Raw genomic sequence first — 25764 nt, forward strand, 5'->3', positions numbered from 1 at the left:
CCCTCCCGCGCGCCGTCTCCCTCCAGGAGACCGGCCGCCGCTGCCGACTCGGAGGAGTCCGAGCCAGACTCCGCCTCCCCCGCCATCCTTGCCCCCTCCCCAAGTCACCCCCTCCTTTAAATACCCAGCCCCACCCCGCCACCACCCACCCCGCAGCCCCGCCCGTGCCTCGCCGCCGCCGCTCCCGCATCTCGCCGGACAGACGAGGTAGCCGTTCGCTGCCGGTTTGAAAAAAACGATTTGGTTTTTTTATGAAAAACCCTAGTTCGTTTTTTTCCGGTTCTTCTCTTTAGCGGACGTTCGTCCGTACGTTCATTTCAACAAACAGTTTTTGCTCGTTAGTTACAGACAACGAAGGCTCGTTCGTTAGCCTCTTCTCAGATTTCTTTTATCGGATTTTTCCGCGATTATTTCTGATCGCGATTTCTGATCTGATCTTTGTTCTAGTTTATCTTTTCGCTTGTTTGTCGGAATCAGGTGATTCAAGCTCCTAGATCTTTGTCTCGAGACCCTCTTTCTGTTTAATCAACTTGAACAAGCTTTTGCTACTATAAAATTTGACGTAGGTCCAGATTAGTAAACGGATCTTGTTTCTTTCGCCGTTTGAGTTTCGTTGCTCCGTTTGATTTGATTCTTTTTGCTAACCGGAGTTCTTAAGTTGAACTTTCTGGTATATCCTCTTATTTGAGTTTTACTCGTGCTTATTTGCTTGATTGCTTATGTATGCTATTATTCATTTGCGATAGAATTCCCGGAGTGCCAAGCGTGTTATTTGGAGTCCCTAGGTTTCACGGATCGTTAGCAAGGCAAGTAACACTTTGATCATATCCCTTTATCACCCAGTTTTTATGTATTAGTTCCAATCCTCAAACATTGCATGGTTAGGATGTCATTAACTTAAGGGTTGGGAAGTAGTTTATGAGGTAGAACCTATTGCCCTGTTATATTCAAACCTTGGGAGTTACTTATACGAATTGCTTATACTGCTATGCTATGCTCGTTGACGTGGTTTGGGTGAGTGAAATCCATGACATATGTGAGATTGTTAAATAATGGTTTAACTTAAGGTGGCAACTTGAATACACATCTGGGTGGATTGAGGCACCTGGAGTACCCAGTGTTGCCTGTATTTTTGGAAATCCAGGGGTTCCGTGTGATTTTCCTATGGACCGCCACCCAGGCTCAAAGGGAACTGAGATGATTCATGCTAGAAACTTCTGTGTGTAGCCACAAGCTATTATGGGCTCTAGCATAGTTGAGTAAGTTACGTGAAGCTCTTGAAGAGGTGGATCAGCAGGTAGTGGGTTGTAGGTTTGGTATGGTCTGCCCGGAGTAGAGAGTTAATGTTTTTGAAAGACTGTGTCTCAGTCATCCGTTTCTCAAACATCATGTAGTGCGAGAAATTCAATGGAGGCGATCGAGTCTTGTGGGGAAAAGTGCGCAAACCTCTATAGAGTGTACAATCTAATCATGGTTAGCCGTGTCCCCGGTTATGGACATCTTGAGTATCTAGTACTTGGAGTATCTTAAGTATCTCATCACTTTTAACTTAATATTGTTGGGTTGTTAATTACTTTAATTGGGATTGAGTTGGAGGAACCTTCTCAATGATATTTCAACTACCATGATAGTTAAATAAAATCTATTCCTTTGTTGTAGGAAAAAATTGGCTTTTCGCAAAACTGTAACCATAGAGCTTTCCACCAGTCAAATATGCATGTAGTGATAGCATTATTCTGTTCTTGCTCTACTATGTTACTTTGCCATCATATTCCATGTGATGACCTGTTTTCGGGCTGCAACATATTATGTTGCAGACTTTTCAAACGTGGAGTAAGGTTCGTTAGGTCGTTGTCGTGCAGCTCAGCTATGCCGTTGGAGTTGATGGACTCACTTTATCTTCCAAGCCTTCCGTTGTTATCGTATTAGATGGCCTTAAGCCATATTTATTGTAATAAGTTCTCTTTGGAGACATTCAATGTAATAAGTGTGTGATTGTTACTCTGTTATAAATCCTCGAGTATTGTGTGTGTCAGCATTGCCAATCCAGGGATGACACTGAAGCACAGAGACTTGACCGTTTGAGGTCGGGTCGCTACACCATGTGAATATGTAGGAGGAAGAACTAGGTCAAGGGGGTCACCAGGGGCCCACAAGGTAGGGGCACGCCCCCACCCTTTCCGCCGCCTCGTGGCTCTTTTGACTTGAACTCCAACTCTCTTGGGTGTCTTCTGGTCCAAAAAAATCATCACGAAAGTTTTATTCTGTTTGGACTCCATTTTGTGTTCGTTTTCTACGAAGCTCAAAAACAAGGGAAAAAAACTGGCACTGGGCTCTAGGTTAATAAGTTAATCCCAAAAATAATATAAAATAGCATATTAATGCATATAAAACATCCAAAACAGATAATATAATATCATGGAACAATAAAAAATTACAGATACGTTCAAGATGTATCAGTGTTCATGCCCATGGACATGATGTAGATCTTATCATGGAATCTTCTTGTATTAATAATTATCCCCTTGTTATAAGTTCATATTGTATCTATGTTTGGTCCTTAGAAATCGCGGTTCCAACCATGTTGTTCTCCTTTGATTCCATTTCTTGGGCAAGTTAAAGAACTTGTCTTCTACCGATCAAAATGCCTGTTCAACCTCTGTCCTAATCTACAATTCAGTATTACCCTGTGGTATCTCGAGAATATCAATGGACTGTGTTGCTTCTTTTGAGTCTTCTTCAAGTATTGCTTCTCCCAGATTTCATTTTCCCTAGGTTTTGAGTTGTTAGTCACTCGAGGACACCGAACAGCACACACTGTGATTCAGTACTCCTAGTACTTTGTACTGGGAAATTTAAACTCAATCTTGCCATACTAGACTATCGGCTACATCCTTATCATGCTACCTTTGACCGTGCTACCTCGCCCTTCTTTGGTGCATGAATTCTTAAGACAGTGGGCAAACCTCACGTCAAGTTTACAACATCATTTTGTTGTCTTGAAAGGCAACTATGATTCGGTGATCACATCTTATTTGTGGTTCTGATAACTTTTTTCTTCACCATTCCTTTTACTTGATGATGCCGCTGTTTGATTGCTTCCTCTTGAAACCTCTCGACAAAATGTGATGTGATCATCGTCAACATCTTGACTTCTTCTAAGATGTTAATTGAATTCATCGTGAGAAATACCATCCTTGCCCCTCGATGATTTGTGTTACCATCAACAATATTCTTGCCTTCCCCACAACACAAGTTGTTCATGTTTTCTGTTGTATCTTGATTTTCCTTGCTATCTTGCTTATGAGATGTTCTACCCTGGAGCATTACCATCCTTTATGTCCAGAATGTCATGAGGATTTCACCACCTGTTAAGAATTCTTGATACAAGTGATACTTATCACCATCTACATGCATTTCTTGGTCCCCGTATTGTTTTTAACCGGAATGCCAACACGTGAATGGTGATGCCTGGATTTAAACTTCTAGCAACCCTATTGCTTGAAGGTCAATGATCGATAATTTCATACTTTGTGTGTTGGCTATTGAATCAACATTCTAACATTGATCATGCTACCTAGTCCAGATTCCCGGTGCACCTTCCGATCATTGTTTAATTGTGGATGTTTTCCTCGAGCATACATCAATATATCATTTGATCTGGGAAATGCTACCTCCTTGTTCATATAATTTTGGAAATTCATCCTTACTGAAATATCGATGGATTGTTGCTGAGACCGTCGGCCACATCCTCATCGTCTCTGTGGATCATGATGAGCATGAAGTATATGTTCGATAAAAGAAGAGTTTTTCTCTAAGTTCATGAGCATTTTTCCACCGTGAATATGAGAAATTTTTGTTTTGCTTCCTCTGGAATCATGCCAAATCAATCATGCATGTGAGAAGTATTCTATGGTTTGATAGTTTTGCTACCTTCACCCACATGTATTTCCTAGCACGCCAAGCCACTAATTGGTTTGTTCAAGGAAAAGAATTTCCTTCATAAGAGCTAATCCAGACTTACACATGGAAGTTTGATATCCTCGATGATGGTTCCTAACCAGAACTCAGTTGCCCTTTTTGCTGTAAGACTTCCATGTGGTCTAGATTTTCTTGGGCAGTGTGCTCATGTGTGTATTGCAATCCAACTCATGTCTTGCAGCTTGCTTCCATATTTCATTTCCCGGGAATCTTGCAACATCTTCTCGTCAATTTGTGTTGCACCCTTTTTCTTCTCAGGCATCCTGAGTTTGAGGTATCCTGAAACCAACTAGATCTGAATCTCGTGCGGATTTGACGGTTGGAACATTTTCCAAGAATTATAACATTGGTCTCTATGTAACCCGGTAATGTGATGTCATGCCTAGCACACCTGACCGAAGGACCTATTGTTATTGTGTCTTGTTCAGCAAGATTAGCCATTCTTCCATGAGGAAATTCTATGACTTATTTTATAAGTTGTTTGATAGAGGCGACAATCCCGATCTTTCGATGAGATGATAACTATCGATTTGGTGGAGACGACTTTGACGATCCGACTACAAACTTGCACGGTGTTGCTCCTTAGCAACTGCTAAACCAACTCCGAGAGGTTATTGACCATGCCGGAGCACGACCAACCTGACCATGAAGGTCTATTCCTGCAAGCAATCGAAGAACAAGCAAGAATATGATAAAGCAATCTGAATATTGCGAATATATACAAAGTGTAGATAAAAGTGGGGTTCTAAAAGCGGTCTTGGTCTGATCGTTGGACACAAAGAAAGTACACGAAGTTGCAGCAATGGCTAACTTTTAACTAGTTAAAACCCAAGTCTAAATGTGCCTTCAGGGCTATATTTATAGGGTGGCAGAGGGGAATTTCTTCCATTTGTTGCCACTGATGATCCTAGGGAGCTACAAGAGGAAGAAATGACTTTGATGATCCTTCAGGGCTACGGTCCCGATCTTTCAATGAGATGATAACTATCGATTTGGTGGAGAGGACTTTGATGATCCGACAACAAATGCACACGGTGTTGCGCCTTAGCAACCGCTAAACCAACTCCGAGAGGTTATTGATCATGCCGGAGCACGGCCAACCTGACCATGAAGGTCTATTCCTGCAAGCAATCGAAGAATAAGAAAGAATATGATAAAGCAATATGAATATTGCGAATATATATGAAGTGTTGATAAAAGTGGGATTCTAAAAGTGGTCTTGGTCTGGTCGTTGGACAGAAACAAATACACGAAGTTGCAGCAATGGCTAACTTTTAACTAATTAAAAGCCAAGTCTAAATGGTGCCTTAAGGGTTATATTTATAGGGAGACAGGGGAATTCTGTCCACCACTGGTGCACGTCGGTGCTATACAGACGGTTTTTAATCCTTTTCCGCGATGGCATTTGGAACCGTCGCCAAGTGAGTGTGGGCGATAGGGGGGTCCTTCCCACACGACCCAAAAACCGTCGGGGTAGGCCCTCCTGGCACACAGGCTGGGGCAAAATGAGCTCGTGTGCGATCGAGCAAGGCATCGAAACCCAATCGTTTCCGTTCGTACGTACATCCCACACGGTGAATCCCAGAAAAACATTTCCATTCGTATGTATATCACACACAGTCAATCCAAGGATTACGTTTCCGTTCTTATGTACATCCCACACAGTCAATCCAGGGAAAACGTTTCCGTTCGTATGTACATCCCACACAATTTTATGTATAGGCTCGTATGTGAAAGATGTAACTATCACACATGCTCTGCCTTGATTAACTGTTTGCTTTTGTCAACTACATCACACACAATTTGATGAAGAAAACTATGTGGCATTGGGCTATCCATCACGAGCGCTTTTACTGCTATAACCGTTTGCAAAGTTCCATGACCCATTTAGCAGGTTTATTAGTTAACAATTAATAAGTCCAGTATTACGCAAATTCACATTTCATATGAAACAACTGTTTGCCAATTACATATCACACACATAAATCTATCCCTAATAATAAAGCATGGATTGACTCCCTGGGTTCACCGTCACAATACGTTTCTGATCGTAAATTTATGCTTTCAGTTTTTTTTTCATCTATATTATTTTTGCTATGTGAGGTGGTACTATTTATAAGCCTTTTCCTACGTGTAGTTAACAGTTCTTTTGTTGGGCCATCCGTATGGGCCATAAAAAATTGTTTGTTGAGGGAATTTTTGTCCCGATGGCTCCAACCATCTGAAATTTTATAGGCTTGTAACTCAAAACAAAGTCCGTTGCATGACGGAAATAGTACCACCTCGTTTTTCTAAATCAAATTACAACAATTTATATATCTGTCGAGTTGCTTGCAAATCAGCGAGCCAGCCTGAGGATCAACAAATAGACAGAAAAAATGGCCGTTGCCGGATGGAGGGCTGGATGTGGCTGGGTCGGGCTGCCGACGCCATAGACCACGGAGGAGGCGGGAGCAAAGAGGAGCACGGAGGCAGGGGAGGCTGTCCAGGGCGGACTAGGAGAGGAAAGGGCGTGCGAGGGAGCCGACAAGAGACGAGGAGATCCGGTGTGACAGTGGCGGGGCCTGGGGCGGAGCAGAGGCGCTCACTGGAGTGGCCTCTTGCCGGCGGCGGCGGGGACGCTGCCTCGACACGAGGAGAGAAAAGCGCGCGCGGGGGAGCCGAAAAGAGACGAAGAGATATCCCTCCATGGTGTGACAGAGGGCGAGGCGCGAGACAGAATAGAGACGCTCGCTAGAGTGGCCTCCTGCCGGCGACAGTGGAGCAGCGGCAGTGGCGGGGAGGAGCGCTCGCGTGAGTGGCTGCATCGGCACGAGGAGAGGGGCTGGCGGGGTTGGCTCAGTTTGCTAGCCCAGGCAACTCGGAGGAGCATGGCCTCGGCCCTGATGTGGTGGAGGGCACATGTAACGAAGCTGGAGGTGTAGGGAGCAAAGCATCCAGGCTGCTATTAGATTGGAGAGGGAGATGCGGACTAGAAGCTGTTGTTGCTCTACGTGTTAGCTAATGTTTATTCTTCATGTCTGTTATACTTTATAAAAAAGTCAAGATAACATATCTGCGTTCTTCCAGAGTTTTAAAAAATATAGCTCAAAACTATTTCTTCAAGTATTTGTTGTAGTAACACGTGTGTTACCACCCACTTACTACAATTAATCTACGTGTCTTAGTAACTTTTCTGTAGTCATGAGGGTCACTTTACTTTGAAAATATTGAACGGGTTCAAAAAAGTTTTTTCGAAAAGGGTGTTTTTTATTGACTCACACAGTAGTACCGAGGGATACAATCATGATGAGTACACCCGGCCTCTGCATAACTAAGATGCACACAGCCAGCACAACACACACACACAAAAATGATCACACCGGCAAAGGCAAAGTCATGCAAAGACCAAAGCTATGCCTAGGCGGAGGAAGAAAAGAAAAAAAACCGAAGCAATGAAACAACGATTGACGATGTACAACGGTGACCATCGGCCCCAGTCATCTCTTGACATCATAAAGACTCCGAGAAGGGTTCTCCAAAAGCGACGCCTCCAACAAGGAAACGACGCACAAGCGCCGCCGTCGCCAAATCCAACCACCAAGGGTTGGCTCACTGGTTTTCACCCTGAAGAGCAAATCTGAGCAAACTCCGAGCAATGCCGTCATCTGGGTAACGACGTAAAGAACGCCGCCATTGCCAGGTATAACCAACTAGGTCAGACCAGAGTTTTCACCCCGGAGCTCTAGATTGGGTACTCGAGAAGTACCACCCAATGGAAATCATTTTATGTTGTCTCCTCCACTTGCCTCGATCCCAATAGTTGCATGTGTGCACGGTCCTTACGGCGAGTGATGACCATGCCTGGACGAGTAGGCTGACAAGACTCGACAAGAGCCACTCGCCAACACTCGAAGAAGTCTTTGACGGAGACGAAGGACAGCAGCACCACAAAATCCCTAGTTCGGGACACTCCGAAGGCCATGCACCATCCTCACAAATGGCAGCGTAGGCTGATCTATATGAGACGACAGTAGACTCGCGGCCACAAACTCCGTGTCGTCCTCGCCAGACACAGATCATACAGGTCCAAACCTCTTGAGGTGACCACCGCCTGGCCGAAGACCGCCCAGCGGCATGCTGGCCAGATTCACGGTGTCACCTTGACCTGGCGGCCGAGCCAAGTAAGAGACCAACACGCCGGAGATGCAGGTCACGGCCAGGGCCACTGCTTCAACACCACAGAGGTAGCCCAGGAGCAATGACTATGGTAAGAGCAAGTTCTTAGGTTGGACCTCGGTTTTCCGTACACGCACCGGCTGGGCTGTCCCTAATGGAGGTGCCGCAGCAGTACTAGACACGGCCGCTTGGACGACTGCGGGCAGATCTCCACTCAATGACGAGGAAGAGACGAGCGGTTCATGTGCTCCATCCGAGGAATTGACGCCGCCATTGGTGACAGCCCCATCCATGGCGTCCACGAGTGCGGCGGCATGGTGCCGATCTGGCCACCCACAGCCATGCTTCCGCCGGATCCATCCCCGCGTGGATCGCCGCTGCAACTCCCGCCTTCACAGCATCCAGCCACCGCCTGCACTACGCCAAACGCCTGCTCAAACCGCCACGGGAATGGAACCACGCCGCCGCCGTCAGCCGCGCGGGCGAGCCCGGCGGCGCCAACCGGCGGCGGCGAGGGGAGGGCTCGCAGGGACGGCTCCCGGGAAAACCGGATCGCCACCCGAGCCGCCCAAAATGGACGATGCGGGGGCAGGTGGAAAAGATAACCGAGGATATATTCTTTGAAAATTAGTTTTTTTCCGGGAGACCAAATTAGTTTGTTAGCATCCGAATCAAGTAATAAAGTTTTAATCAATTTTTATATGAATGTTTTCTATTTTGTGTTTTGTATCTTGTGAAAACTGTATAGCTCAGTTGTACATACATATCTAAATCATTTTAATTTTTATCCTTTCAGGATTAGCGTTGCATCTTGATAGTTTCATGTTGGTTGCCCAACACCACATCAAAGTGAAGATAAGGCCAGGCGGAAGTGGCGAATTAAGAACTACAACTCTCGAATACCACGTGAAATCTTTAATTTTTTTTTGTTGAAATACATGCATATGCTATATATATTTTGGTTAAATTTGAATTTACAGATATTTATTTTATATCCTGGTGCAACGCAGTACAGCATAGTACAACATATAACTAGTTCAACTTCATAAGAACAATATTAGAACAATATATACATTTCCCTAATCGAGATCATCCAGGCACGTCTTATCCATCTCTGCTTTCAGTTCAGTAAGAACCTGTTTTGCACTGTCCAACTCGGAAAGTGCCTCCTCCTTCATCAACACCATCTTAGCAAGTCGGATTTAAAAATCTGAGCTCATTCTCCACCTTCCTCTTTTAGCCCGCATCTTCAAATATTCTTCAGCATTGACAACCACTACAAGAAATATGTCAATTTGTGACCTTGACTATTGGTCACTGAAAGGTCAATGTTTTTCATTTGCGACCTTTTTGTGACCAAAAACAGAAGGTCAAAAGCTGGCGGTCGTAAACTAAAATTAACGACCTTCTCTGTAAGAAGGTCGTAGACGTTTACGACCAAAACAGAAGGTCGTTGAACCCATGACCTTTTGTTTTGGTCACTGGCTGTCTACCCAGCCCACGTCGGATTCGACGTGGCAAAATTGCGACCAATTGAAAAGGTCGTTGATAAGATTCAGCCCGGTCCAATTCGCTGTTCTACATGGGCCTAGCCCAATAATTTAGTTTTTTATTTATTTTTCCTATTAATTTTAGTCAGTCACATGGGCTAGGCCCAACATTTCGGCCTTTTTATTTCCAGGGTCGTGATCCTTTTTGAGACCATTTCTTTTTTGGGTCGCATCTATTTCTCAATTGGGCCTTGGCCTTTTTACAGTACATTTCCTTAATTGTTGGTTTTTTCCTGTGAATATTATTTGGGAAATGGCCCTTTTAAATGCCAAATACTATTAGGTCCCACTTGTCATGTTCTAATTAAAGACAGCCCATGTTTTAGTTTCCACACAATTATTTCAGTCAGAACAACAAAGAAATGAAAATTATCAAGCCACATGAGAATTTTGGCTAATAGCACAATCTTTACATAATTCATTTCACCATTACATGTGATACTATCAGAACATATAACTACTACTACAAATATACTCCAGACTTCTTCACTTTCAAGCCAGAGCTCCTTCAATGAGAGGAAACACCATTTTTGGATATGTTCATACAGGCTGAATGAAGGCATCTAACAATAAACCAAAAGAGTTAGAAACAAAATAAAAACAAAATATAGAAAGCAGCTAGGGACTAAATCATGAAGCATCTCTACATGTAACATGTAAGAGTAATAACCACAAGGACCAGGTCATAGAAACAACACAAAAGACAAGAACGGACAGTTGTTGCATGAATACCAAAACTCACAGAATGGTTCTAGATGTTGAACGCAGAAAATGATTCAATCTTAGATGGTTCATTGAGCACGGCACGAACGAATTAAGATAACAAGATATATGTTCTACATTAATTTTACACAAATCATTATCAATTTCAATTTACAACAGACTCAAAACAAAACACCATAGCTTCTGCATCACATAGGGAATCAACACAATATCATCATGGCTCATCGACCAAGTAACAAAAGAAGATAATGGGATAGACCGCAGACTTATCTAGTCCGAGAAGATAGCGTTGATGTAGTTGCAGCACGGCTACCTCAAGAGTGTGAATGTGGTGCCATGGTCGGGGTTGATGCGCTCCAGCAAGGTAATCATCATGGCCTCATCAGGACTGTGAGAACAACCGAGCAAGGTGTAGGTCAGCAAGCTTGAAGGGAGTGTCATCAATGCTGGAGCATTAAACTAGCAATGAACAGTTCTACTTTTATATCGAACCAAGGATCATGTTCAACCAGCAACAAATGTATGGAACACCACAATGTATAATAATATAAACAAGCCATATAGAAATGCCAAGTTACAAAAACTGCATGACAAATATGATTTGCCCCTGGTGTTTGCCAAACAACAACGACAGCACTAGTACAAAGGTGTTGTAGTGTACATGTGAACAGAGATATTCTACAAAACTAGTCAATTTGAGGGAACCACAACTAGTAGATATGACAATAGCAGTAGTAAAGATTGTGGTAACAAGTATGCAAGGAAACAAAACATGGGGCAAATATTGATAGCAACAAAACATGTCCAGGAAGTTCCCAATGGTTTCAGCCACATCCTAATAAACATGCAACATTCTAATACTAATTCTGTCATTGGTTGCAAATTCAAAATACATAACAGAAACTTCATGACCAACACCAGCAACACTAATACATATGTGATCATCAACCACATAAGCACAAGCATGCAAACACACATCTCATCCCAACCTAAAACTAGAAACAGTAGCAGCCATTCATTTTTTACAATTGAAAATGGTCAAATTCTTGGGAGGATTCTTCATTTGGTGAACAAGGAGGCTGTGTTCACAAACGCTAGTAGCTAGTTTACTGAACAACGAGCGGATTGCAAAAACAGAGCAGCGGTAACTTGAAAAAATGCTTATTGGGTGCGAGCGACCTTGTGCGGGGTTAACAACATCGCCGTCAAGGTTCAGGTCGTTGTCCTCCTCGTCCATGGAAGGACGACACCTGTTGCATCCAAACCAAACAAACAAATAAATAAGAAAGGGTTAACAAACAGAGCAAGCAAGAATTTAACTTATACTATGTATTGCCCTGCTGCATATACATATCAATGGGGGTTCAGAATGTACACAACATATTTATGTCAAATGGTTGATTATTCAGTGAAGTTAAACTAAGTGCAGGTCACCCAAAACTGAATTTCTTGCAATCCAAATAATACAAACAACATGGAGATGGTTGCATAGATACAAATCCATGTGGTTGCAGCAAAATTGACCATTCTGGAGCACATCTTCTCTCTCTCTCTGTTTGGTACTAACTAGATAAATAAATAAAATGGACTTGTTCATACAAATCCTTCTTGAATTCCTTGACACAACCAGGATTTGCATCAACTATTTCTCAACTTAGCAGCAGTAGCGAGCAGAGGAAGATGAGAGGGAGAGGGAGATGGAGATGCTACCTGTCGTGGTGGGTCGGCATGGACGTGCTTCAGCTCAGGGAAAGACCTCTCGGTCGCCCTAGGAGCAAAGGAGCAAACCCCTCCTGCTCGAGCAGAGCACAGCTCAAGAACCCACCTCCTGCATCTCAAGTTGGTTCTCCAAAACCCACCACATGCAGCAAGGTCCATGGGTATCCTGTAGCATAGCAGAACATGAAGAATAGAGCAACATATACTGCGGTCAGTGTTCATCCATGGCTGCCAGATCGGATCGAATCGAAGAGAGAAAGGAAAGGGAAGGGCTACCTTGAGGATCAAATCTAATCAGCACCGCCGCCTTGAGCTGATACTGCTGATGAGCATCATCGTCCTCCCCTGCATGGCTGCATCTACTGTGGTCGCTGCTGCTGCTTGTCCTTGGGCTGAATGGAAGAAGATGTTGTTGTCGCTGCTTGTCCTTGTGTTGGGACCCTGAGGAGTACTTGGCGTCAGGGTTTGCTTGTCCTCATCTCCTTTCCTCGTCTGTGGAGGTCGCCTACAGGCCCAGATCAAACAATTGAGCAAAGGGGAAAACGTTGGAATCAGAGATTGAATGAAGGAGGGGGTTTGGATCCAGGAAACAGAGAGCTCACCATGCCATGGCCATCGATAGAGGTTACAGGAGGGAGGCCGTTGCTGCCGCACACGAGGCCACAACCAGCCCAACAACATCACCACCATCGGAGCCCTCACCATTGTCCAAGCTTTATTAAGCTCCCTGCAAACTGCATTTCGCGTTCAAGAATCAATAAATGGAGTTGCAAAGTGAATATCCTAGGGCATCGAAGCCGAGGAGTTGTTGAAGAAATTATGTAAATAACAGAAACAAAAGAAGAAGATTTCCTATCTAGACAGCAAACCAAATAGACGGCTGCTCTCAAACCATACATCGAAACGGAGCAAATAAGTACTCTACGAAAACATTAGAACATGCTTTACAACTCATATGTAGAGGCCAACTTGAAATTATGAGCATCACGAACTCGTTTTTCAGTTAGAAGCTCACTGCCCAAAACTGTCAGGTAGTGCAGTTTTTTAACTGAACCAAATTCAGTTTACAGAACAGCCAGAGAAATCCAATTCTACAGGAGACACGATCATATTCCTAATCCCATCAGGATTGTATAGGGAAATTGTAAGCAACGTACATAGCTTTGTCTTAGGTAATTAGAATTGTTGGGATGCAAGAAAGGGCAAATTAATCCAGCAACCGATCTCAAGAAGTAAGAACAGTCGATCTAAGGTGTTCTGGTATGCAACAGTCGACAATTGGCAATACAATAGTCTAGCACTCCTAGAAGGGGATTAGCACTGCCCGAGAAGCCTGTTTGTTTTGGAATCCCAGCCCTGCCCGTGATTGACAAGAAATTGCACGGGAATGGGGAACGCGATCCAATCCATTTGCAATGAACAAGTTGGTACACTACTAGTAGTACTGATCGAGAGCTGGTGAGTGAGTGAGTGACTTACACGCCATGGTTGGGCGACATGCCCATGAAGAAGACCTTGGTCCGGCCGGGGTCGACGTGCCGGTCCACCCACTTGGCCCACATCTTGAGCACCTCCTTGTACGCCACCGGCCGGTCCACCAGCGTGTACTTGTCCGTCATCGCCCTCGGATTCTTCCTGCAATCCCATCATCTTCATCGCTCACTGATCCATCACTGGAGCAAGCAGCAATGGAGGACGGTCGGAGGAGGGACTCACAACACTTCCATCTCAAAGTTGTTGAGCCACCAGATGTAGGTGTTGAAGACGAGCAAGTCGACGGCGCGCCAGTGCCGGGCGTGCTTGGCGATGGACCGCCACACGATCACCCGTCCGCCACGCTGTGCACCTGCGGGTCATCCGAGTTGGAGCTCACCAGGAACGGCGCCCAGTAGAACTCCACCGTCGCGTTGTACTCCGTCGCCCTGAACACGTTCAGTGACCCATTGGGCCCCACGAACTTGGCCAGCGACCTCTGCTCCCGCGCGGGGATCGCCGACGACACCAGGGACACCATCGACTCCCACTGGTTCCGGTTCAGCGAGTCCCCCACGAACATCGGCCTCTTGTTTCGCAGCCGCTCCAGCAGCAGCCGAGCATCGAACCTGGAGACCAAGATTCAATATTCTTTGTTGGGTTGGGTTGGGTTGAGATCTACGACGACAATGGGTTGGGTGGGGGTGGGCTTGGGGGCGGCTGTGGATCGAGATCTAAGGGAAGGAGAGGGTGGCGGCTGTGGGTGTAGGGGAGGGAAGGGGAGGGGAGAGAGAAGGAGGGCGTGGGGGAAGCCATGGACGACGGTGAGCTCCGCTGGACGGAGGTGGCAGCGAGAGGTCGGGCGATGGAGATGGCGGCGGGAGGGAGGAGGGGAGTGCTAGGGTTCGCGCAAGAGGGAGAGAGGCGAGCACGAGGGGTCGGGTGGGGATCGGGCACGAGTGAAAGGGGAGGCCGGGCGATGGAGATGGCGTGCGGTGGGCTGTATTCATGGATCGATGGATGGATCTTTGCCATGTCATCAATCCATGCCACACTGATTCCACCAATCACAACTGAGCTTATGTAATTTTGTCTTTTCCTTTTACTTCTCTTGTATTTTTTACCCTCCTATTTAGGGTGAACATTCGACATATTGTCCTTTCATAGCTTGAAAATGTACCAATATTGTGCAAATGTGTGTATCTTGGGACAACAAACAATGTTGATTTGAGGGGTTTTCACTTTCTTTGCACAAAATATCATTTTTCAATTTTTTGAGTGCCAATAATCGGGTTTTTGTGAAGGACCTATCATATATTTGTTGCAAAATTGGACCAAATAAATTTTCTAAAATACTAGGTCATGTTTAATGCTGCCTCGTAGTTTGCTCTTTATTTTTTCCAAAAATCATTTCTAGGTACAAAAGTATCTATTTAATCAGAGAAACACCAAAAAATTCCAAGATTCAACCACTAGCTAGGAACTCTCATTCCCGTTGTTTTGACCGCATTATGAAACGGGCATAAAAAATCAAAAAACACCAAAAAAATTGGAAAACCTTCGCATTGTGTCATTATATGTGACCAAGTTACCAGGAAAAATAATAAACTTATAATACAGCAATGTTTTAAAAAAGTGTTCTCAGAAATGAACTATCATGTGTGAAGATTCATGGCTTTCAACCTAAATGATCAATCTTATGGCCACATTCATGGCATAGTTTGTTCAAATGATCTCATATTATGCACAAGGGTGCATATTGGAATGGCAAACAATGTTGCCTAAGGAAGTTTTCATTTTCTTTGAACGAAAAAACCATTTTCCATTTTTCGAGTGCCCAAAAGGAGGTTTTTTTTGTGAAGGACCTATAATATATTTGTTGCAAAATTGTACCAAATCAATTTTCTAAAATACTAAGACATATTTAATGCACAATTGACCAAATGGTTGGGTGTAAAAAGTTTTGATCCACCTCTCGTGAAAAAGACAAATTTCCGCCGATTCAGTAGGAAGCGGGTCAAATTTGAACTACAACTGCCTCATAGTTTGCTCTTTATTTTTTCAAAAAATCATTTCTAGATACATAAGTATCTATTTAATCAGAGAAACATCAAAAGTTTTCCAAGATTCAACCACTAGCTAGGAACGGTCAAACCCGCTGTTTTGACCGCATTTTGAAACGGGCATAAAAATTTCAAAAAATATCAAAAATTTGGGAAACCATCACATTGTGCCATTATATGTGACAAAGTTTCCAGGAAAAATAATAAACTTGTAATATGACAATTATTTTAAAAAAGTGTTCTCAGAAATGAGCTATCATGCGTGAAGATTCATGGCTTTCAAGCCAAATGATCAATCTTATGACCACATTCATGGCATAGTTTGTTCAAATGATCTCATATTATGCACAAGGGTGCATATTGGAATGGCAAACAATGTTGCCTAAGGGACTTTTTATTTTCTTTGCACGGAAAATTCATTTTCCATTTTCCGAGTGCCCGAATTGAGTTCTTTTTGTGAAGGGCCTACCATATATTTGTTGCAAAATTGGACCAAATCGATTTTCTAAAATACTAGGCCATATTTGATTCACAATTGACCAAATGGTTGGGTGTCAAAAGCCTTGATCCACCTCTGGTGAAAAAGACAAATTCCTGCCGATTCAGTAGGAAGCTGGTCAAATTTGAACTGCAGCTGCCTCATAGTTTGCTCTTTATTTTTTCAAAAAATCATTTCTAGATATATAAGTATCTATTTAATCATAGAAACATCAAAAGTTTTCCAAGATTCAACCACTAGCTAGGAACGGTCAAACCCGCCGTTTTGACCGCATTTTGAAACGGGCATAAAAAATTCAAATAAAATCAAAAATTTGGGAAACCTTCGCATTGTGTCATTATATGTCACCAAGTTTCCAGGAAAAATAATAAACTTGTAATACGGCAATTATTTTTAAAAAGTGTTCTCAGAAATGAGCTATCATGCGTGAAGATTCATGGCTTTCAAGCCAGATGATCAATCTTATGGCCACATTCATGGCATAGTTTGTTCAAATGATCTCATATTATGCACAAGGGTGCATATTGGAATGGCAAACAATGTTGCCTAAGGGACTTTTTATTTTCTTTGCATGGAAAATTCATTTTCCATTTTTCGAGTGCTTGAATTGAGTTCTTTTTGTGAAGGACCAACCATATATTTATTGCAAAATTGGATCAAATAATTTTTATAAAATATTAGGACATATTTAATGCATAATTGACAAAATGGTTTGGTGTCAAAAGTTTTGATCCACCACTTGTGAAAAAGACAAATTTCTGCCGATTCAGCAGGAAGCGGGTCAATTTTGAACTGCATCTACCTTATTGTTTGCTCTTTATTTTTTCACAAAATCATTTCTAGTTACATAAATATCTATTTAATCATAAATACATGGTTTGGTGGCAATACGTCGAGGTTTGGATGTGGCCCAGGGCCCCAACTCCAAAGCGCGTAAACTCGCATGCCCGCCACGTGGTCACCGCGTGACCTTGGCATTGTCATGCGTTCTGGGAGGCCTAGGCATGTCTAGTGTGTTGGGCACTCCCCAGGTAGGTGCTAGGAAGAAAATTAGAACAGAAGAATCTCACGAGGAGATCGACCTATGCTCAAAGATGAATTAGCAGCCAAGTGTTTGATTAGCGGTACGGGAAATGCACATGGCCAATGGGCGTGAGTTTTGGTCGAGGATGATCATATACTGAGAAGAATGTCTTCACAAATTTTTAGCTCAAAAGGAGGATCCTAGGTGGTACTTGCTTTGCAAAGTACCACGCTGGACAAAAATTTGAATGTTGAAGCTGGGCTCAAAATAATGAATGGATTGAGCTGAAATTTGGTGGAGGATGGTTATTTGGGCATAGGAAAGCATTGTAGAAAATTGATACTATTTGGACATGCCAAAGTAGTACTTCCTTCACAATGCTCTTCTATGGACAGAAACTTGGGAAAACTAGTGAGAGAGATTGGATGAATGAAATGAGCTCAAAATTGGTGTAGGTAAGTTACATAGGTATGGTCATGTGCTGGTAAATTTTCAGATCATTTGGGTAAGCCTAGCTAGTACGTACTTCACAAAGCTTCTCTCGAGGTAGAAACTTTGGAAATTTCCTGAGAAAGATTTACTAGGAAAATTGAGCTAAATATTATCATGTGGCAATGATTTGGGTATGGAAGAGTGCCCAATAAGTTTTAGGGTAATAGGAGGGGTCTAGATAACACTTGCTTTGCAACGTGCCAATCTGGCCATATAATATAAATTGAACCTGGGCTCACATAGATGATTTGACTGAGCTGCAATTTGGAGGAGGGTGATAATTTGGGCATAGGAAGGAACTATATAAATTTCATGTCATTTCGATATATAAAAAAGGTACTTCCTTCACAATGCTTCTAGGTGGACAAAAACTTTGGAAATTTGCCGAGGAAGATTTGCTAGGCAAATGGAGCTGAATTTTGTCATGCGGTAATGATTTGGATAGGAAAGAGTGCCCAAAAATTCCGAGGCCAATCAAGAATATATAAATAGCACTTCCTTCATAAAGTGTTGTTGTGAACAGAATAGGAAAATGAATATTGTTGAATTAGTTTTGAACTAGGCAAGGAAGGATTTTTACATATTTGATGAAGATATGACCCAAAGAATTTATGAGATTTTTTTGGGAATGACAGAAATATAGGTTGCTTCACAACCTAGGGCAAAAATGGACACATGGACATGACACATAGGCAAAACTGATGAGGTGGCGCCAAGTCATACCAATCCACCACTATTTACAAGGTTATGACCATCTATATTGGTCATGATCAGCTAGAAATAAGGCAGCGGACTAGTGTTGTCTGCTTTATGACCATTTCGTGTAAGGAAATTACGACCTTTCTGACCAAAATGGTCACAATGGTTTAGGGTTTGGAGCCCCCCGAACAGCTTTTGACCAATTGGTCTCAAATGGTCATAGATCTATGACCAATTCTTCCAGGGTCACTGACAAAAGGTCACTAGTTGACATATTTCTTGTAGTGAACACTTTCTCTAAGCCTACCTCTATTCTCTTCCTCATACATGCTCCAAAGCTTTGCTAGGCACATCTTCAAAGACGGTGGCCACTCTTGATCAACCCACTCCAAGTAAGAACACTTCCATTCATCATATAATATTTAAAACTAGATCAGTAACAATTATAGGGGAAATGGGTTTATAGAAACATAGAAAATCACCAATACTTATTTTGAAAAACTGAAGAAACATGTTAATTATGACATATCATCTCAAAAAGATCAATGTGCAAATGAATTAATTGCTACTGAAACATCAGAAGCTATAATTAACTACAACAACGCTACAAGTTCTTACTCATGTACTATAAATAACAAATTGAACAATTTATGAGGAAGGTAAATATAACTGCAACAGCATAGCAACAGTGTTTGGATGACAGCAAATTGTTAATAACAGGTGTGTACATGCACAAATTTAGTATCATAGAACTAATATCTCTAAGGCTGTCCATTATGTATGCCAAAATCGGTGTAAAGACAACTGTTGCTACATCTCGCACCAGTGCCCTGCACTGCCGAGCCGATGCAGCGAAAAAAAATCAGGGACCCGGACTCCGGACCACCTAGTTGCTCTGATGCCAGTTCCTTCGTGCCATAAAGATTTAGTATTTTACTGCCTGGCTACTTGGATGTGTGGACCAAAGTTGGCTACACAAACTGCTGAAGCGGTGCCAAATAATTTTCTAATGGCACCGCTGATGAGATGGCAACATTTTTACATACTAGGTACAAACCGTGACACGGTCTTAGGATGCGTTTGGTTGAAGGTGTGGTATGAGTGGGTTAGGACCGTGACTGTCTGAATCACATCTGACAAATGATTTGTAACAACGAAAGAGGGTCTAACCTTCTCTACACATACAAGAAACTTCCTCCCACTGTCCATAGATTCAAACGAAACTAGCTTCCTGCATGGAGATTGATGGTGACCACGAGCAGACAGATCTTCAGCCACCCCGCTCTATTCGTTGCAACTGATGGTCCTAGGGAGCTACAAGAGGAAGAAATGACTCAAATCGACCGTCGAGTTAAAATCCTTCATTCCAAGTCATAGCTCGAGAGAGAGAGAAGAGAGGCATGCCTGGGTGGTGAAGGAGTCGTCAGAGGAGGAGGAATCGCTGGAGATGTCATTGAAAGACCATGGCGACCCTTGCGGTAGGATGCGAGATGGCGAGAGCGAGGAAGCGACTATAGCTTAGGAAGGAAGGAAGGAAGGAAGGAGGAAACAGGGGAAATGTGACTTCTGGTCGGGGAGAAAAGGGGGTGGGGAAGGGGGGAGAGGGGCGGGGGTAGATATTTTGGCGGTAGGCCAAAAGTTTGGAAATGTGGAGGGAAACTTTGCACGCGGTGCTGCCGGACACCATTCACTTTGAACGATTGTGTGCATCGCAAATGATTCTTTTGCTGTACGCGCATGTGATGAGTTTGGTGGAAATTTCTCCGGGTACGTCATTGCATAATTTAACATCGCTTGCTAATTTGGGCACACAATAGAGAGTACATCACACGTACCTCACTTACTGAATTGAGCAATTTTGGTAATTAAACAGAGCCGGTTGACCTAAACATTGCTCTAACAAAAGACCAGCATTAAAAACAAAGCCTAAGTACGCATAATTTTAACAAATCCGACACCGCACCGGCCTATGCATCGCCGGTGTGAGATGAGACGTTGATGACTTGTCCTGGCGAAAAGCAATCGTTGGTGGACTCCATTTCCCCCCTGCTGAAGTCGACCGCGTCCTCGTCCTCGTCCTTAAGGTTGTAGTACTCGTAGTAGTGATTGCGCCAGAGCTCGCGTTGGTACTCCACCTTCCTCGATGGACAGACACTTCTCTACCTTGACCTCGACCACGTGCAACTCCTCCTCCCGGCGCTCCTCGATCTCCGCTGCCTCCTGCATCTCAAGCTCCCGCTTGGCGATCTCATGAGGAAGCAGGTGCTCCATGGCCACCGCCGCCTTTTCGTATGTGGGTTGCATGCTGGATTCCAAGGTGGCATGGAATATCTGGCGTGTGCGTCCTTGATCTTGGCATGGATGGCCTCGACCCGGGCCAGAGTGACATCGGTGGCACGGACGGCAGCTCAAGCACTCTAAGCGTTTGCAGCCACCGTCGCAGCAGCTGCTGCAGCCGTCTCGGCTACTCTAGCTGCCATGCCGGCTGCCGCGAACGCCCTCTCGGCGGATGCGGCCGCGCTCAATGCGGATGCGGTGGCACTCTTGACGTACGCGGCGGTGCTCTCGGCGCAGGCGGCAGAGCTCGGGGAGGACGCAGCCATCGTACGGGCATTCATGAAGTGTTTCCCAGGCGTCATCTTTGCAAGAAGGGCGTAAGGGAATGGGGATCTGGATTCATGGATTTGGGAGTTGTCAGCACTGGAGCAGACGAGCCAGCGAAACGTAAGGAGGAAGCCTTAAATAGAACCAGAAATTTTCATCGCAAACGGTTCCTACAAAAAAAATTGTGTGTGATGTTGTGGATATTTTTTATTAGCTGTGAAAGACGAATTGGGAGTAAAGTGGCAACGGATGGTGTTTAAAATGTACGAGAAAATTTGTAGTACTAATACAACTGTCATGTCAAATTTTGGAAAATTTCAGGGGTGATTTGACCTTTTAAGACATTTAAGTGATTTTCTAGCCATTTAATGACCGTAATTCAAATTTGAACTACATGTACATGCAATAGCTAACCATAACCGTTTGAAAAGTCATATTTTGTGTACTTGTGTGCGATTTAATTCCATGTGCAGTAAATTGGAAGGAATTTTCAAACATATTGGTCTAACGGCTATGATACAATTAAGCATGGAGTGCCATGGCATTTAAATTCCAAAAAATTAAAAAAGGATCAGAAACACATGAAACCTTGCTTGATGTAATGTCATGCCACCAAGATGATGTGGTAAATTTTTTGGCATGTTTGACAAAAGTTTGTACACACACCCCTCACAAACCGAAGCAACTGATAGAGGCAAAGGTGTCCCGTCTTTTGATGAGATGGTGGCTATCGTTTATGGTGTTGTAGACTTTGATGATCCGACTACGAATGTGGGAGGACGTCGCGCCTTATGAATCGCTAAACCAACTCCGAGAGGTTATTGACCATGCCAGAGCATGATCAACCTGACCATGAGGGTCTATTTCCTGCAAGCATACGAAGGACAAGCAAGAAACTGAAATTGCAATCCAGATATTGTGAATAAAAGAGGAAAACTTTATTCATCAAGTGGGGTTTTGTGACGCCTTGCTCTTGTCGTTGAACACAAATGAAGTACACGAAATTCCAGTTGTGGCGACCTTTTAATCTAAACAAAACCCAAAGTCTCAATGATGCCCTAAGGGCTGTATATATGGAGGAAGATGGGGGAATTTCGTGGCCCTTGGAGGAGGGGTCCGAAACCAACCCTAACTCTTGTTTTCCCACGCATACGGACTCTAAAAATATCCTATACTTCACTATTTGGAAATTGCATGGGCCTGGCCCAAAAATAAGGTGACAGAGCACCTATATTAGCCTCTGGACGAAATTTATGAAGTAGCATCTCGTATATTTTGTCCAAGACTTCATGCACTCATTATGGTGGCTTCAAAGTCCTGAAATCACCACTTGAAACTCCGTTCTTGTTCCCCTTGCGCATGCCATCATTTCCATGCTTGAACTTGCTCCAATGTTCATCCTTCTCGTCCAAGCTAGGCCCCTCATTTGTAAGGAAAACAAATGTATCCAATTTAGGTAACATCATATTCTCATGAACATTAGAATCATTACCAAGAAACAAAAGTACCTGGTAATTTAATTGGCGTGCGCGAGCTCTAGTAATTGGTCCAGTATGTATAGCAGCAGGGGTTGTGGGTGTAACAATGGTATTGATGTCCTCATCATCCTCCCCTTCTAGAAGTGAAGTCGTCCTCGACGGAAGCTCATCTTCCTCACCCAAATAAGGCTTCAAATCTACAATATTAAAAGTGGGACTAACCCCAAAATCTACAGGCAGCTCAAGTTTATATGCATTATCATTCATATTCTCTAACACCTGAAAAGGGCCATCAGCACGTGGCATTAGCTTTGATTTGCGCAAATCAGGAAATCTATCCTTACGCATATGTAACCAAACAAGATCTTCAGGTGCAAACACAACATGTTTTCTACCCTTATCTCCAGCAAGTTTATATTTAGCATTCATACGCTCAATGTTTTCCTTAGTTAACTCATGCATTTTTAAGATCAATTGAGCATGTTGTTTTGCATCAAAATTAATCTTCTTTGAAGATGGAAGAGGCAACAAATCAATATGTGCACGAGGTAGGGAACCATACACAATTTCAAAAGGGCACATCTTAGTAGTAGAATGCAACGAACGATTATCAAAAGATTCAATATGAGGCAAGCATTCTTCCCACATTTTCTTATTATTCTTCAAAACAACCCTAAGCATAGTGAACAATGTTCTATTGACTTCTTCAGTTTGTCCATCAGCTTGGGGTGACAAGTAGTACTAAAAAGTAGTTTAGTCCCCAACTTAGCCCATAAACATCTCCAAAAGTGGCTAGGAAATTTAGTATCTTGATATGAAACAATAGTATTCGACACACCATGCAAGCGGATAATTTCATGGAAGAACAAATCAGCAACATTAACAGCATCATCACATTTATGACATGGTATAAAGTGTCCCATTTTTGAGAATCTATCCATGGCAACAAATATGCTATCCCTCCCCTTCTTTGTTTGAGGTAATCCTAAAACAAAATCCATAGAGATATCCTCCCAAGGAACACTAGGTACAGGAAAAGGCATATATAAACCATGAGGATTGAGTCGTGACTTAGCTCTTTGACATGTCGTGCAGTGAGCAACAAAACGGTCAACATCCCGTCTCATCTTTGGCCAAAAGAAATGTGTAGCAAGTATATCCTCCGTAATGTCGGATCACGGGTTCCGGCAAAACCCTCAAGGTTCGAACACTGGGGTGCGCGCGAAGATCCCCCCCTACCGATCCATGTCCTAGCTTCGCTAAGATCTCAAGGGCTAACTCTATGAACTCGCAACACAAAGAAAACGAGATCTATACTGCTTCAGGCCACCGTTGTGGTGTAATACCCTACTCCAATGTGGTGTGGTGGATTGCCTCGGCTGAGGATGAACAATACAAGGGGAAGAATAGCCTCCTAAGGAGAGGTGTTCTTGTGCTCGGTGAATTGTGGTTGTTCCGGTCTCCCCCTAGCTATGGTGGTGGCTAGTCCTATTTATAGAGACCCTGGTCCTCTCCCCAAATATTGAGCGGGGAGGGAGCCAACAACGGCCAATTCGAAAGGGGACAGGTAGTACAGCTTATCCTGACAAAAGCAGTCTTCGCCTACCCAAGGCTCTGGTGGTGACGCCATCTTGGGCTCCATGGTGACCTCCATCTTGCCATCCTTCTGGTCATGGTCTCGTTGCACCGATATTGAAACCTTTGCTTGACACCTCGGTACTCTGCGTCTGCGCTTGCCTCCTTAGCACCAAAGAGGAAACAAGGACACTGTGCGCGCTGGCGCCTGCCTGGCCTTGGTCGTCATGGATCACGTCATTGGAACCTCGCGAGGTTTGCCCGGACTTGGTCTCTCCACCCCTTGCGAGCTGGCCTGGTGAGTCTGCCCCTGAGGAGGCCTTGTGTCGTCCGCCTCGCGAGGGTCTTGAGTGCTTGTTGGTGAAGATGGGTCGTACGGGCCCGCTCGCGGAGCCACGTCGTGGGCCGCAGGCAGGCAAGTCTGGGGACCCCCGTTCCTAGAATGCCGACAGTAGCCCCCGGGCCCAAGGCGCGCTCGGACTTGGCTTTGAGGCGAAGCCGAAGGGCAAGTGCGGAGCACCGCGGGCCCCAATAGCCTGCAGCCTTGGTCGACGCGTGGCGGTTGATTGGACGTGGGCGTCTCCGCTTCCCAGTGTGGCCTCAGCAACTGCCCGATTTGACGAGTCTCTACTACATGCAAGGAAAAATCATCATTATTACCTTAGATCGTGGAGGCCGGCGGTTGGCCTTCCCTTGGCTATAAATGGGAGGGGGGCGGAGCCCCCATCACCCATCTCTTCCCATTCCACTTGCTTCTTGCTCTTTGCTCCATCGCCAGTTGCAACACCAATGGTGCCGTCGAAGAGGTTCTCCGCCGCGGAGAAAGGGAAGGCCCCTTGCGAGGGGCCCGACTCTCCGGCGCCCAAGCGTTGACGCAGCCGTCCCCGCAAGCACACCGCGACCCTCGCTGCGGCCTCGCGCAGCCGTGGCGGTGCCGCTTTGCCTGGCAGGGGTCGCTCCGGTCGTGGCGGTCATGTCGATGAAGGGAGACGTGCCGTGGTCGCGCGGCCTCCCCGCCTGCGCTTCCATTTGGCAGAGGTGCTGCCTGAGTTCGACATCTAGTCGGAGAACCCAGCCGGCAACTGGCTTCAGCTCCAGTGTTTCTTCGTCGACGAGCTGCTAGCCTCTGGTCCAGGCGGGTTCTGGCTGCAGGCGGACGGTGGCTGCAGCAGGGCTTCCTGGGTCGTGGTCGAGGTCTCCGTCGCGGGAAACATAGCCTTGGCCCATGGCTGGGAGACGTTTGCCCGCGCGTGCAGCCTGGGCAGGCGGTGCACACACCATTTCAAGTATGACTGTGATGCGACCCTCTACGTGAGGGTGTTTGGGGAAGATGGTCACCGCACCGGGTGCTGCCCCGAGTTCAACAACGGCGAGGAGGTGCTCGGCCTTGGTGATGGTGGTGATGAGGACGAGGGCGAACCTGCCCTTGGGGCCTACCATGTCTCATCTAGCTACGGCGCCTCTTCCTTCAGCGACACCTCCAGCAGCGGCGGTTATGACCAGCCGCCCCGCCGCCGCGCCCGCTTTGAAGGCGGCAGTGGGTCGTCTCGTCGTCGCGCCTCCGTGAAGCACAAGGAGGGGTCCGGCTGAGCTCAGGACGGTGCCAGGAGCCTGCCCCCGTGGACCACTGTAGGGGCGGACATCACTTTTATTTTGTTCTTCCTTTCCTTTCTGCATCAAAAAGAAACCAGAATGGGCCCCAGAGGGGCGTGTATCGAACTATGAT

This window comes from Triticum dicoccoides, chromosome 1A (genome assembly GCF_002162155.2).
Source record: "Triticum dicoccoides isolate Atlit2015 ecotype Zavitan chromosome 1A, WEW_v2.0, whole genome shotgun sequence".
Taxonomy (NCBI): domain Eukaryota; kingdom Viridiplantae; phylum Streptophyta; class Magnoliopsida; order Poales; family Poaceae; genus Triticum; species Triticum dicoccoides.